The 15027-nt window shown below is 39.4% G+C and overlaps 1 protein-coding gene and 1 non-coding gene across 2 annotated transcripts in view; both read left to right on the forward strand.

Moving 5' to 3' along the window:
* The window catches only part of LOC124798119 (protein-tyrosine sulfotransferase-like), a 343624-nt gene that overhangs the window by 128746 nt on the left and 199851 nt on the right, over positions 1-15027 (forward strand). The window lies entirely within an intron of this gene.
* Trnas-gga lies at positions 1117-1200 on the forward strand. Its single transcript is given in 2 exon segments — positions 1117-1156; positions 1166-1200. It is a non-coding gene; the product is annotated as a tRNA-Ser (tRNA).

Genomic DNA, 15027 nt, shown 5'->3' on the forward strand with positions numbered 1-15027 from the left:
CATCACCATGTACTAACTACGGTAAAACAGCTGGGATTCTTGTATTACGTTTATGCTATTTGCACAATTTATATTCCTTTTATTTATTTAATCTCCTCCCATGGTGTGGCGATTAAATTAATTAATTAATTGATTTGATATAAAATATTACAGAACTCTTACGTTGTTTGCCACCATTTCGATCAGCCTAAGAAAGCACATGCAATGGTGTAAGCAGCACTTAAATCATGCATTCAGCAAACTGTTAATATCATCTACTCATGAACGGTAATAACCAGCTTTGACCATTGAAGTGCATTTACTTGCCTCAGCTATGCCAAGGGGCGCAAATAGCCGCATGGCTGGCAAAATATTTATCCTCCACTGTTACGCACATTTCTGTGCTAAATTGCACTCCATGGCTGTGATCCTCAGGCAGTAACCGTTGCCATAATTGGCTCGAACGAGCGTCACAAAATGTTCAGCACGGTTGGGTGAGGAATCCCAGGCCTGTGGCTCGTTGCGACTGCAGGTATTTGCGGACCACGCAGAAACTCTGCTTCAGGTTCTCCTCATCGTTCCATACGACACGCCTCATGTTTCCTGTTTACACAACACCCGACCTCCCTGTAACTGGCGATATTACGCAGAATGCCTTGCATACCAAGCGCCTTTTTTTCCATGTCTCTGCTGAGAACACACAGCACTACAGCGCAAATAGTATTTTCCAGCACACAGAAACGTAGAACTGCATCTTGCCGTCCTCTCCTCGTCTTTCCTTCTAATATTCCGTATCTCCGTTTCTTATCTCATTCACGTATATTTTTGTCGCGTACCTCGGACCAGTCCAAAGAAGTTCGAATGCTAATACTGAAAGTAATTTTTAGCATCACTGTTTCCTTGTTAAGGAGATTAGAGGTCGTGACGAGCATTATTACTCGCGCAGATTGTGTTAAAGTGAGAGATACGGGGATACACTATCTAATAAAAGCTATCCAACCTCTTCTGTGTACTACAGAGTTGATCACTAGGCGTCAGGAAAGGCGGGCCATAAGGTGTTAGTGATACACGTAATGAGTCACTGGGAAAGGGAATTTTTACAGACAGATTGAAATATGCAACTGTTGAACCTCACCGGCCGGAGTGGCCGAGCGGTTCTAGGCGCTTCAGTCTGGAACCGCGCGACCGCTGCGGTCGCAGGTTCGAATCCTGCCTCTGGCATGGATGTGTGCGATGTCCTTAGGTTAGTTAGGTTTAAGTAGTTCTAAGTTCTAGGGGACTGATGACCTCAGATGTAGTCCCATATTGCTCAGAGCCTTTTGTTAAACCTCTTTATTAGAAAAACGATAAGAAAGACTTAAATAGTTATCATCTATTTTTTCAAAAATGTTCGAAAAAGTAATGTACTCAAGAGATATACAGTATTTACGTGGTAATAATCCACTTGGGCTCCAGAAGGATTGCTCGACTGAGAATTCTATTTACATATTCACCCACGAAATATTACCAAACTTAAATAACCAAATATTGCCGGCTGGTATTTCTTGAGATATTTCCAAGGCTTTTGATTGTGTAGATCATTTTACACTTTTAGACAAACTCATATTTTGTGGAAGAGATGGCTTTACACACAACAGGTGTGAATCATGCTGAACAAAATGCAAAAAGTTGTGCTGAATGCTTCTTGCAATGTTGGAAGTGTAGAAAATGTTAGTGACTTGGGAAAAAAATCACAAATGGAGTCTCAAAGGATTCGGTTTTGAGTGTAGTCCTATTCCTTACATGTGTGAATGACCTGCCACTAAAAATGCAACAAGCACAATTGGTACTTTTTGCAAACGATGCTACTGTTACAATAAATTCCGTTACAGAGAAAGCAACAGAAGAGATGGTAAATGATATTTTCCAAAGAATTATAAAGTAGTTCTCAGAATATGGATTCACCCTAAATTTTGTATTCAGCATCGTACAACAAATGGAGTCACATCAACAGCTGATATAGCACATGACCAGGAATTAGTAAATATTCCAAGTAGTAATATTAGTAAATATTCCAAGTTTTTGGCTCTTCATTCTAATGAAAACTTGAACTGGGAGAAACAAATTACTGATTTCTTCTAACAATTAAGTTCAGCTGTTTTTGTTCTTAGTATAACTCTTCATCTTGGAAGCAGACAACTCAAACTCAAGAGTATTTTGCATATTTCCACTCAATAATGCCTTATGGAGTAATTTCCTTGAGTAATTCACCACATAGAAAGAAAGTATTGATTGCCCAAACGAGAGAAGTAAGAATAATACGCAGTGTTCACCTGTGGTCGTCATGTAAATATTTCTTCAAGGATTTAGGCAATATGACTGCACCGTCACAATAGTTATATTCGGTAATGAGATTCGCCGTAAATAATTCATCATTATTTGAGAAGGACATTGATGTCTGTACCTCCAATACCAGAGGAAAACCTTACCTTCATTTCCCATTATTAAAGCTGAGAAAGAAACTCAATACCCGGCGACAATCATGTTTGACCATTTGTCCAAGAACGTGAAATGTCTGGCAGGTAGCAGAGCACATTTTAAATCTATTCTAAAATAATTTCTCCTGGACAACCCCTTCTATTCCGCGGATGTAATTCAGTTTAAAAACTGATAGCCTGTGGAAAGATGCTTTGTTTTTAAGTGCAGTTGCATGAATAGGACTAAAAAATTATGTGTTCAGCGATGTTAACACTTATCATCCATACATATTCTCTAAATTGACTCGTTTCACATTGTTTCTATAAAAGTACTGTTCAAATGATGTATGGAAAATGTAACTAACTAACCAAAAGGAGGTGGGGATTATTATGTTGTCAGTACAGAAGCAGCAACAGCAGAATGGGTTGCACAGAAAAGTTCAGTGACATTAAACATGGACTAGCAATTGGGCGTTATCTGAACAAGTCTACCAGGGACATTTAAGCCCATATAAAGTTGCACAGGTCGACTGTTAGTGATGTTATGCTTATCCATTACGGATATTTGAGAACCGTGACTGTATATTGAATGTAAATAAGTTATACACAGCTGCAACCAGTCACTTTTTTCAATAATAATGCTTTATTACATGAAACGGTTTTCGAACCCTTTCGGGTTCATCTTCAGATGATTTCGGGAGGATCCGGGAAGTTACATCATTACTGGTAGTAGCATAATGCTGGGTGCTGGTTCTATGGCAGAAAGATGGGTCACACTTTAATGTATCGCCATGACTATAGCTTATCTGTCGATATGGATGTAAATTTAGTTTTTACTTACTGCGACTGTGGAGGGTAGTTGTAAAACGTCGCATGAAATGAGCGAAAGAAACCACTTTTGAATTCCAAAGCACTACCATCAGTGTAGCTAGCACGAAGACTTTGCTATACGTAGGGAGCTAAAAACACTGGGGTGCAATGGTGGACCAGCTCCTCGTAAATCACAAATTTCTGTAGTGCCGTAAACGACGCTTGTGGTGGTGTAAAGAGCGACGCCACCGTATGGTGAATGACATGATTTGGAGTGATGAATTACGCTATCCACTGTGGCTGTACGATGGAAGGGTTTGGGTTTGGTGGATGCTTGGAGAACGTTAGATGCCATCACGGGTAGTGACAACTGTAAGATACAGAGTAGGTTATGTTATCTTATAGGGCTGTTTTTCGTGGTCACTTTACTGCGTTTAAGGAACCGCTATATATTCAATGATATGACCACATTTTACTTCAGTGTGAACTGTGTATAACAGAGGAATAGTTCGGAGACGCTGATTGCTTGTCTCAGCATGACAATGCACCCTGTCATAAAGTAGCATCTTCGAGGCAGTGGTTTGTCGACGGTAACAGACCTGAAATGGACTGGCCTGCCCAGAGTCCACACCCCAGCGTCAACCTTTCTACCTTCTCTAATTTGGGCTGTTGAGGGAGAATAGGATGCGATTTAGATTCAGACATTCAGCCACCTCATTGAAAGTGCCCCAGCAGACACTGAGCCGTCATAAAGGTGGAGGGTGGACTCATCCCATATAAAAGTCCACTAATAGGCTCCCAGATAATCTGAATTGGGCTATAAATCAGAAAGGAACTGTATTTCATAAAACTCCTACATAACGGCTGTGCCAGATTAGTAACAGGGTCAAAGAAAGGTGACCGGTGATGAAGCTTCTTAACTCCGAAACTGAACGCATGAGATATAACTAAAAGAAAACAGCCCTCGGTCACTAATTTTTAACGAATTAACCGGGTTTCGACACTGCTAGGAGTGTGGTCTATAACATGGTCACAGAATTATGACAAAAAACGTATGATACAAATTATAAGTGTGGAACTATCGTGAAACATTGGCAGTACTTATGTCATTTATAAAATAATAAATATGTCAAAAGGGCATTAGTCACAAAGATATTTAACATAAAAAAACTGTGACGGCGAGCCACTAAGGGCTGCTCGTTACTTGCGTGGTGCAGGTTGTAAACGGACGTTTTTACTCATAATTCTGTGACCATGTCATAGACCATTCTTTGCTTTAAATTCTGAGGAAGACACTCCTAGCAGTGTCGAAACCCGGTTAATTCGTTAAAAATTAGTGACCGAGGGACGTTTTCTTTTAACTGTAACTATTCACGGTCTCTGAACGTGCAGCCATGTACAAAATTTTGCGTGTGAGATATTTTTGAATCAGTAAATACTCTTCGTCCGAACAAGCGTCGGAAGGCCCAGTGGTACCGACCGACCGTCGTGTTAGTCTCAGCGACAGGCTTCGCTGGATGTGGATATAGAGGGGCATGTGGTGAGCACGCCGTCTCCTGGCCGTTGTCAGCTTTCGTGATCAGAGCTCCCATATCTTAGTCAACTGGCCACACAAACGCTGAGTGCACACCGCTTGCCAACAGCGCTCGGCAGACCCAATCAGTAAATAAAGATGATGGAAAAATTATCATTTTCATCTCCCACGAGGCTGTTTTGTATACTTGACGTGCGTGGAATAATGTAGAATAGACGCACTGACATAGTTACATTTAATCGGAAAATTGCTACAGAAAGAAAAATAATTTCTCTGATGGTGAGAAAATTCGATGTCAGTATCCATATCTACGAGCTTTGACTGAAAAGTAATGCCTCCTCCTTCGTAACTCTTCAACAGCTGCCAGCACTGGTATGCTGCAGGTACTGGCTCGTTCCGTACCCTCTTCTCTACAGCTCCAGCTCGCGGGAAGCCTTAGCATTGAAAGGTTGTGTTGTTACAGTGTAAAATATGGAACCCTTCGCAGACGGTCGGTCAGTGAATTCTTGACAGAAGAAAGTGTCATCACAAAGGAGATTCATCAGAGAATGAAAGCAGTTTGTGGTGATTGTGTTGATGTGAGTACTGTACGTCGTTGGGCGAGTAAGTTTAAAGATGTTCAGGCGGGAACATCTGACCTGTATGAGAAACAAAGAGTTTTAAGTCCTCTGACAGTAACCACCAAGTTTCAAAACCAAAATGTTGACGGATTGATCCAGGACGATCCTTGTATCACTCAGAGAGAAATTGCAAGCACAATCGGCATTTCACAAGAACACATTTTGTCATTGCCAAACCACAAAGTACTTATTTGTTCTCCCTGAACTTCCACACTTCCAATTTTTGTTTAGTTTCCTTTACTGCTTGTTCAAGGGTCAGATTGAATAACATCAGGGATAGCTTACAACATTGCTTCGCTCTCTTGTCAGTCATGTTTCCCTTTGTCAAGTCTACAAATGCTATAAATGTAGGTTTGTCTTTGCTTAACCTGTCTTCTAGGACAAGGCTTAGTGTCAGTATTGCCTCGTATGTTACTAGACTTCTCTGTAACCCAAACTGATTATCTCCGAGGTCGGCTTCTACCGATTTCTACATTTTTCTGTAAAGAATTCGTGTTAGTATTTGGCAACCATGCCTCATTATTCACGCCTGTCAGTAACTGATTTCTTCGAAACTGGAATTATTACTTTCTTCATGAAGTCTGAGCATATTTCGCCTGCGTCATACAACTTGCCTACCAGATGCAATAACCGGCCGGGATGGCCGAGCGGTTCTAGGCGCTACAGTCTGGAACCGCGCGAGCGCTACGGTCGCAGGTTCGAATCCTGCCTCGGGCATGGATGTGTGCGATGTCCTTAGGGTAGTTAGGTTCAAGTAGTTCTAAGTTCTAGGGGACTGATGACCTCAGAAATTAAGTCCCATAGTGCTCAGAGCCATTTAAACCATTTTTGAACCAGATGCAACAGTTTTGTCATGGCTGGCTCTCCCAAGGCTATCAGTAGTTCTGACGGAATTTCATCTACTCCAGGGGCCTTGTTTGCGAATTAGACCTTTCTGTGCTCTGTCAAATACTTATCTACCATCTCAACTACGCCCTCTTTCCTTTCTCTAATACTGATATATGTAGAATATACTACGTCCACTTTTTGGCTTACTTTTCTTTGATTAGTACTTGCTGTATCTTAGCTCTTCGTATTCATACAGCTCCTTCGCTCCAAAGAGCTTTTTAGTTTTCCTGTGTGTGGTACCTATCTTTCTCTTAATCATATCTGCTTCTAAATCCTTACATTTGTTCTCATGCCGTTCCTGCTAAGCCATTTTACATTTCCTGTCATTTTTAGACGTTTGTTTTCGCTTTCGCCTGTTTCATTTGCTGAATTTTTATATTTTGCCCTTCCATGAATTACATTCTGTGTGTTCTGTGATATCTATACATTTCTACTAGGCCTTTCCTTTTCACCTATTTGATCTGCTGCCTTCACTGTTTCGTCTCTGGAAGTTAATCATTCGTCTTATATGGTATTCCTTTGCCCTGTTCTAGTCAACGCCTAATGCTCTTCCTGAAACTCTGAACAACCAGTGGTTCTTTCAACTTACCCAGGTCCCATCTCATTCATTTCCCAGCATTTTCCAATTTCTTCAGTTCTAATTGACAATCTACATCTGCCTCACAAATTTCTTATGATTTAAAATCTCGTTCTGAAATCTCTGTCTTACCATTTCATTATCAATACGAAACCTCCTGATGGTACTAGTTCTCTTCCACGTATACAACCTTTTGTTTACACTTCGTTTACTAAGTGATTAAATTATGCTCTCTGCAAAATTCAACCAGGCAGCGTTCTCTTTCATTCCTTGGCGCCATTCCAGATTCAGCTACTATTTTTCCTCCTCTTTCTTTTCCTACTATCGAATTCAAGCTCCGCATCACAAGTTATCGTCTACCTTAACCATCTGAGTTATTTCTTTTATCTCATTAAACATTTTTTTCAATCCTCTATTGTGGTCAATGTGAGTAAGAGTCTATCGTGGCTATGATAATGCGTTCAGCATGCTGTTCATAGTAGCTTGCACTAATTCCTACTTTCTTACTCGTTTTGAAACCTATACCTGCATTACCGTATTCAATTATGTATTTTTAACTATATATTCAGCTGACCAGAAGTCCTGTTTCTCCTGCAACCGAACTTCACTAATTCCCACAGTAACTTCAACCTATCCCTTTCCCTTTTTAAATTTTATAACCTACCTGCCCAATTAAGAAATCTAACATTTCACATTACGACCTGTAGAACGACAGTTTTGTTTCTCATGATGACGACTTCCTCCTGGGTAGTCCCGCTCATGAGATTCAAATGGGAGACTGTTTTATCTGTAGAAGCTTTTATGTAAGAGGATGTGCTCTAACCATACACTAGAGCTGTATGCCTTGGAAAACTTATAGCCATAGTTCCATCTACCTTTCAGCTGTTCGCAGTACCAACACAGCATTGAATTTTGGCTGATGTTACATGGCTAGATCAGTCAGTCATCCAAATTGCTGCCCCTACTGCTACTGAAAAGCCTGCTGCCCCTATTCAGAAACCACCGGTTCCTCTGACGTCTCAACAGATACACAAATAACATGACGGCACTGGAAGAGTATAACTAATGTGTAATGCCTGAAAACATGACTGCAGACTCTAAAAGTATTTTCTACGAAGATATTTCCACTGCTGTATTTTTATGGCAGAATAAAACTCATGTATCAGGCAATACAGTGATATTTACCCGCTATTATTGACTTTTTACAATTTTTTTATTACATTTGATCTTAAACATACCTGTGGTAGCAAAATCAGCATCATTTTCTGACACTTTATCACAACAAACTGTACTCTAAGTGAGACTGAAGTAATATGTTATTTCATTTAACCTATACATATATATATATATATATATATATATATATATATATATATATATATATATGTATGTATTCGTAATTCTCGAGGGGAAACTACACAATCCACGAAATACAAAACGTTTAAATACATTAAAACATTAATAAACACGTAATTCTCGAGGGAAACTACACAATCCACGAAATACAAAACGTTTAAATACATTAAAACATTAATAAACACGTAATTCTCGAGGGGAAACTACACAATCCACGAAATACAAAATGTTTAAATACATTAAAACATTAATAAACACGGTAGGAATAGGACAGTAGGACAGAAATGAAAGATAGTCAAAGATGATGGTACAACATCACAGAGATGGTTTGTTAAGTACAAAACAGATCGTTACATGTTCCGATAATTACTGATTTCTGATCACAAGCGAAAATTCAAATTTTGCAGAAAATAAAATTAATTCTTGGCTGATGGAAGACTTTGAGCGTCAAACACATGGCACTACTGTTTAAATTTAAGTATTCTATAATATTTATTTTTAAAGTTACATGGTTTGCATATTGACGCTACTGATAAAATATTTATGTTAAGCAGCCCATGTTAACGACCGAAGTTCGATCATTGTACCCCATTTCACAAGTGCAGTGGACCCTCAAAATCAGTACTTCCACATCTAAATTGTAATTACTAGTTATTAAAATACGCTCTTTAGCTACCATCCTAGCCCCCCAAAAACGTAGTTTAGGACCTGTAACATTCATGTTTTAGAGTTAAAGAATTTTTACATGGCTTGTTGTTTTAGCATTTTTCTATATGGCCATTATATTTGTACTGGTTTTTATAATTTTCGTACATTTTCCGAAGATGAATTTCAATAGAGTCAAAATGCGTTGCAAACGAAGAACTTAAAAATCCATTTTTATTGCAACTATGACTGAATTCTCTCTAAATGTTAAAATATATGCGGCTCACTTACTGACACAAATGAAATATATTATAGGTTTGTTGATGAGCACAATTTGATTGTTTAACCGCACGCTAAAGTCATCAAAATACATAAAAATTGCGTCTGTAAGTTGCAAAAGACACATGAACACTACTGCTGATCTAACTTACAGTTTCAAGTACACTAGTGGACGAGCATTACCGACATAAACAATTTTTTTTCAGGCTAAATTTCAGACATCAGTTTCAAATAAATTTTTATTGTCTTTACCAGTTTCGACAAACTAATTTGTTGCCTTCATAACCTTAGTTTAGCAGACAGTCAATATCTTCTTCATAGTATAATATTATGGCTTAAAATAAGAAATTAATGTTTGTAAGCTGATAATATTAAACTCGTTGATATTGATCTAGTGTGTGTAGTGTCTCTGTTTGTATGTCTGTGAAGGACAATATCAATTTCCAGAGCGGCGTTGACTACTCCCACAGCGTACGTAATTTCCTACACGTAGACAAGTTACTCTAGTGATGTATGTAGAAGCAGCTGCCGACTCCGACGGTCACCTGTAAAATTCTTGAAAACTAAGAGAAAGATAATTTGTATACGATCTTCCCGAACTGGGGTACTGCCATTCGCATTTGGTCATTCGATGATTGTCTGCGAATGAAATGAGTTCTTTTTAGCATAGAAAACTTTCTCTATGCTTTTACTGATGTTACTGAAGCAGCTTCTGCAGCAAACATCGACAATCAAATGTTCGAAGTCCTATACTAGCTCACAGTTCACCACAGAATCTTTTGATCAAAAATAAATACGAGAAATTACCTTTGAAGTGCACCAGACGCATTATGTTGTTGTTGTTGTGGTCTTCAGTCCTAAGACTGGTTTGATGCAGCTCTCCATGCTACTCTATCCTGCGCAAGCTTCTTCATCTCCCAGTACCTACTGCAACCTACATCCTTCTGAATCTGCTTAGTGTATTCATCTCTTGGTCTCCCTCTACGATTTTTACCCTCCACTCTGCCCTCCAATGCTAAATTTGTGATCCCTTGATGCCTTAAAACATGTCCTACCAACTGATCCCTTCTTCTAGTCAAGTTGTGCCACAAACTTCTCTTCTCCCCAATCCTATTCAATACCTCCTCATTAGTTACGTGATCTACCCATCTTACTTTCAGCATTCTTCTGTAACACCACATTTCGAAAGCTTCTATTCTCTTCTTGTCCAAACTATTTATCGTTTATGTTTCACTTCCATACATGGCTACACTCCATACAAATATTTTCAGAAACGACTTCCTGACACTTAAATCTATACTCGATGTTAACAAATTTCTCTTCTTCAGAAACGATTTCCTTGCCATTGCCAGTCTACATTTTATATCCTCTCTACTTCGACCATCATCAGTTATTTTACTCCCTAAATAGCAAAATTCCTTTACTACTTTAAGTGTCTCATTTCCTAATCTAATTCCCTTCAGCATCACCCGATTTAATATGACTACATTCCATTATCCTTGTTTTGCTTTTGTTGTTGATCATCTTATATCCTCCTTTCAAGACACTGTACATTCCATTCAACTGCTCTTCCAAGTCCTTTGCTGTCTCTGTCAGAATTACAATGTGATCGGCGAACCTCAAAGTTTTTACTTCTTCTCCATGAATTTTAATACCTACTCCGAATTTTTCTTTTGTTTCCTTTACTGCTTGCTCAATATACAGATTGAATAACATCGGGGACAGGCTACAACCCTGTCTCACTCCTTTCCGAACCACTGCTTCCCTTTCATGCCCCTCGACTCTTATAACTGCCATCTGGTTTCTGTACAAATTGTAAATAGCCTTTCGCTCCCTGTATTTTACCCCTGCCACCTTTAGAAGTTGGAAGAGAGTATTCCAGTCAACATTGTCAAAAGCTTTCTCTAAGTCTACAAATGCTAGAAACGTAGGTTTGCCTTTTCTTAATCTTTCTTCTAAGATAAGTCGTAAGGTTAGTATTGCCTCACGTGTTCCAACATTTCTACGGAATCCAAACTGATCTTCCCCGAGGTCCGCTTCTACCAGTTTTTCCATTCGTCTGTAAAGAATTCGGGTTAGTATTTTGCAGCTGTGACTTATTAAACTGATAGTTCGGTAATTTTCACATCTGTCAACACCTGATTTCTTTGGGATTGGAATTATCATATTCTTCTTGAAGTCTGAGGGTATTTCGCCTGTCTCATACATCTTGCTCACCAGATAGTAGAGTTTTGTCATGACTGGCTCTCCCAAGGCCATCAGTAGTTCTAATGGAATGTTGTCTATTCCCGGGGCCTTGTTTCGACTCAGGTCTTTCAGTGCTCTGTCAAACTCTTCACGCAGTATCTTATCTCCCATTACGTCTTCATCTACATCCTCTTCCATTTCCATAATATTGTCCTCCAGTACATCGCCCTTGTATAAACCCTCTATATACTCCTTCCACCTTTCTGCCTTCCCTTCTTCGCTTAGAACTGGGTTGCCATCTGAGCTCTTGATATTCATACAAGTGGTTCTCTTCTCTCCAAAGGTCTCTTTAATTTTCCTGTAAGCGGTATCTATCTTACCCCTAGTGAGATAAGCCTCTACATCCTTACATTTGTCCTCTAGTCATCCCTGCTTAGCCATTTTGCACTTCCTGTCGATCTCATTTTTGAGACGTTTGCATTCCTTTTTGCCTGCTTCATTTACTGCATTTTTATATTTTCTTCTTTCATCAATTAAATTCAATATTTCTTCTGTTACCCAAGGATTTCTATTAGCCCTCGTGTTTTTACCTACTTGGTCGTCTGCTGCCTTCACTACTTCATCCCTCAGAGCTACCCATTCTTCTTCTAATTTCTTTCCCCCATTCCTGTCAATTGTTCCCTTATGCTCTCCCTCAAACTCTCTACAACCTCTGGTTCTTTCAGTTTATCCAGGTCCCATCTCCTTAAATTCCCACCTTTTTGCAGTTTCTTCAGTTTCAATCTGCAGTTCATAACCAATAGATTGTGGTCAGAATCCACATCTGCCCCTGGAAATGTCTTACTATTTAAAACCGGGTTCCTAAATCTCTGTCTTACCATTATATAATCTATCTGATACCTTTTAGTATCTCCAGGATTCTTCCAGGTATACAACCTTCTTCTATGGTTCTTGAACCAAGTGTTAGCTATGATTAAGTTATGCTCTGTGCAAAATTCTACAAGGCGGCTTCCTCTTTCATTTCTTAGCCCCAATCCATATTCACCTACTATGTTTCCTTCTCTCCCTTTTTCTACTGGCGAATTCCAGTCACCCATGACTATTAAATTTCCGTCTCCCTTCACTACCTGAATAATTTCTTTTATCTCGTCATACATTTCATCAATTTCTTCATCATCTGCAGAGCTAGTTGGCATATAAACTTGTACTACTGTAGTAGGCATGGGCTTTGTGTCTACCTTGGCCACAATAATGCGTTTACTATGCTGTTCATAGTAGCTTACCCGCACTCCTGTTTTTTTATTCATTATTAAACCTACTCCTGCATTACCCCTATTTCACTTTGTATTTATAACCCTGTAATCACCTGACCAAAAGTCTTGTTCCTCCTGCCACTGAACTTCACTAATTCCCACTATATCTAACTTTAACCTATCCATTTCCCTTTTTAAATTTTCTAACCGACCTGCCCGATTAAGGGATCTGACATTCCACGCTCCGATCCGTAGAACGCCAGTTTTCTTTCTCCTGATAACGACGTCCTCTTGAGTAGTCCCCGCCCGGAGATCCGAATGGGGAACTATTTACCTCCGGAATATTTTACCCAAGAGGACGCCATCATCATTTAATCATACAGTATAGCTGCATGTCCTCGGGAAAAATTACGGCTGTAGTTTCCCCTTGCTTTCAGCCGTTCGCAGTACCAGCACAGCAAAGTCGTTTTGGTTAATGTTACAAGGCCAGATCAGTCAATCATCCAGACTGTTGCCCCTGCTACTACTGAAAAGGCTGCTGCCCCTCTTCAGGAACCACACGTTTGTCTGGCCTCTCAACAGATACCCCTCCGTTGTGGTTGCACCTACGGTACGGCCATCTGTATCGCTGAGGCACGCAAGCCTCCCCACCAACGGCAAGGTCCATGGTTCATGGGGAGGAGGAGACGCATTATGGCTGTTTCTAAAGCGATAGCTTGTGAACCTCAAGAAACATAAATTGCACAATATGGCTGCTAACAATGACTGTTTCATTGCAAACACTTCATACACGTCCTGTAGTTATCCTGTCTCGCAAGAAAGCCTCGTCACAAACCAATTTTCTTACATTTCTTCGCTCGCCTTGGAGCTACGCTAAGTCAGAGAATACATACTTCGCTCGCGCAGTCAAAACGCGCCAACTTGCAATATATATTAACTTTTAACGAACTGACTAATGATTCTTCAGTGATTCACAGCTTCTGCATCTGATGAGCTAGCAGAATGGATGCATTACATACAATATGATAATTTCTGAGGGTACTATAGCACTGTCCTTCCATGAAATTGATATTTACTGTCTGCTAATCTGAACTATGCTTCTTAAGATGACAAATTAATGTCAGTAAATAAAACATTTACTTGCCGCCGATGACAGAAATTTATCCTGAAACAATAATACTGCAAATGCTGAAAATTATAGCTATGAACAAAGTAATAAACATTAACAGTGTTATTCAGACACTTTTGGACATGGTCAAGATGGTTACATTGTTAGTGGCTGTTGCATTTTAATGGTCTCTAAATTGTTAGGCTCTGACTGGAGATGAGGGATGGGGCAGGAAACGGTGGTATTACATGACTAGGCTAGGTGCTCAATGATGGATTTATGACTTTTTTTATATTTTGAACATAGCTTCAGTATTCTGAACGTAGCTGCACAACAGCAACGGTTCCACGTAATAAAATTATAACCAGCCGACCAGTTGCAATAGATAAAGAAATTCCTTACCTAGGTTTCGACAAATATAAATTTGTCTTCTTCAGAAGGTAGCCTAAGGACAATGAACATCATAGCTTACATTAGAAAAGTACGAAACTTAGGCCAAGAACAAATTTAACACAAATTAGAGAACTCTTGCATTACAGAAATATGATTTTTTATAATTTCGTGGCATCTTGCGCTTTTGAATTTCCCACAAGAACGTCTTTGATTTTTAATTATCTGCAATGTTTAATTTTTAAATTTCCTTCCATTCACCATTTTTTATTTATAAATACCCGCAATCCGCCATCATGGATTTTTAAATTTCCCACCATGAAGTGATTCGACTGCGGTGCTCCTACTGCATCGCCGACTGGCATCCTGAACTGTGGATCTGAATGCCCGTAGCATTCCTACTGACGAAGACTGCGGAACAAAAGAATTGAGAGGACATGTTTAACACTTTAAGGAACCTTAAATTAAAAAAAAAGGTATTTTAGGCAGGCGGACGAAAACAGATGTGCTCAACAAAACAGTAGTAGTGTAATTTCACGTCCAGAGGTCGTTACAGACGCAGCACAGGTTAAAATAGGATAAGAATGTGTCAAGAAATCGGCTATGGTCTTTTCAGAGAAACGACCCAAGTACTCGTATTTTCCTGCAATGATCCGCAGAAAACTCCGAGAAAAGTAAAATTCGATGGACATATGTTGATTTGATTCTAATTACGTCCGATTACAAGTCCGTTGTCTTCAACGCGTTGGATGTAGCTGATCTTTATGTGTAAAAAGTGGCAAAAGACAATCAGGAAAGATTGTAATTCTTATTTCCGTCTGAGCACCCAAATTTTGGTTTTCGATAGTTTCTCTAAATCGGTCATTGCCAATGCTGGAGTGGCTCCTTTGAAAAAGATAAGGCTGATTTCTTCTTCCATTTTTGTCAATCCGAGACTTTCTTCAT

Source organism: Schistocerca piceifrons, chromosome 1 (assembly GCF_021461385.2).
Source record: "Schistocerca piceifrons isolate TAMUIC-IGC-003096 chromosome 1, iqSchPice1.1, whole genome shotgun sequence".
Classification (NCBI taxonomy): Eukaryota; Metazoa; Arthropoda; class Insecta; order Orthoptera; family Acrididae; genus Schistocerca; species Schistocerca piceifrons.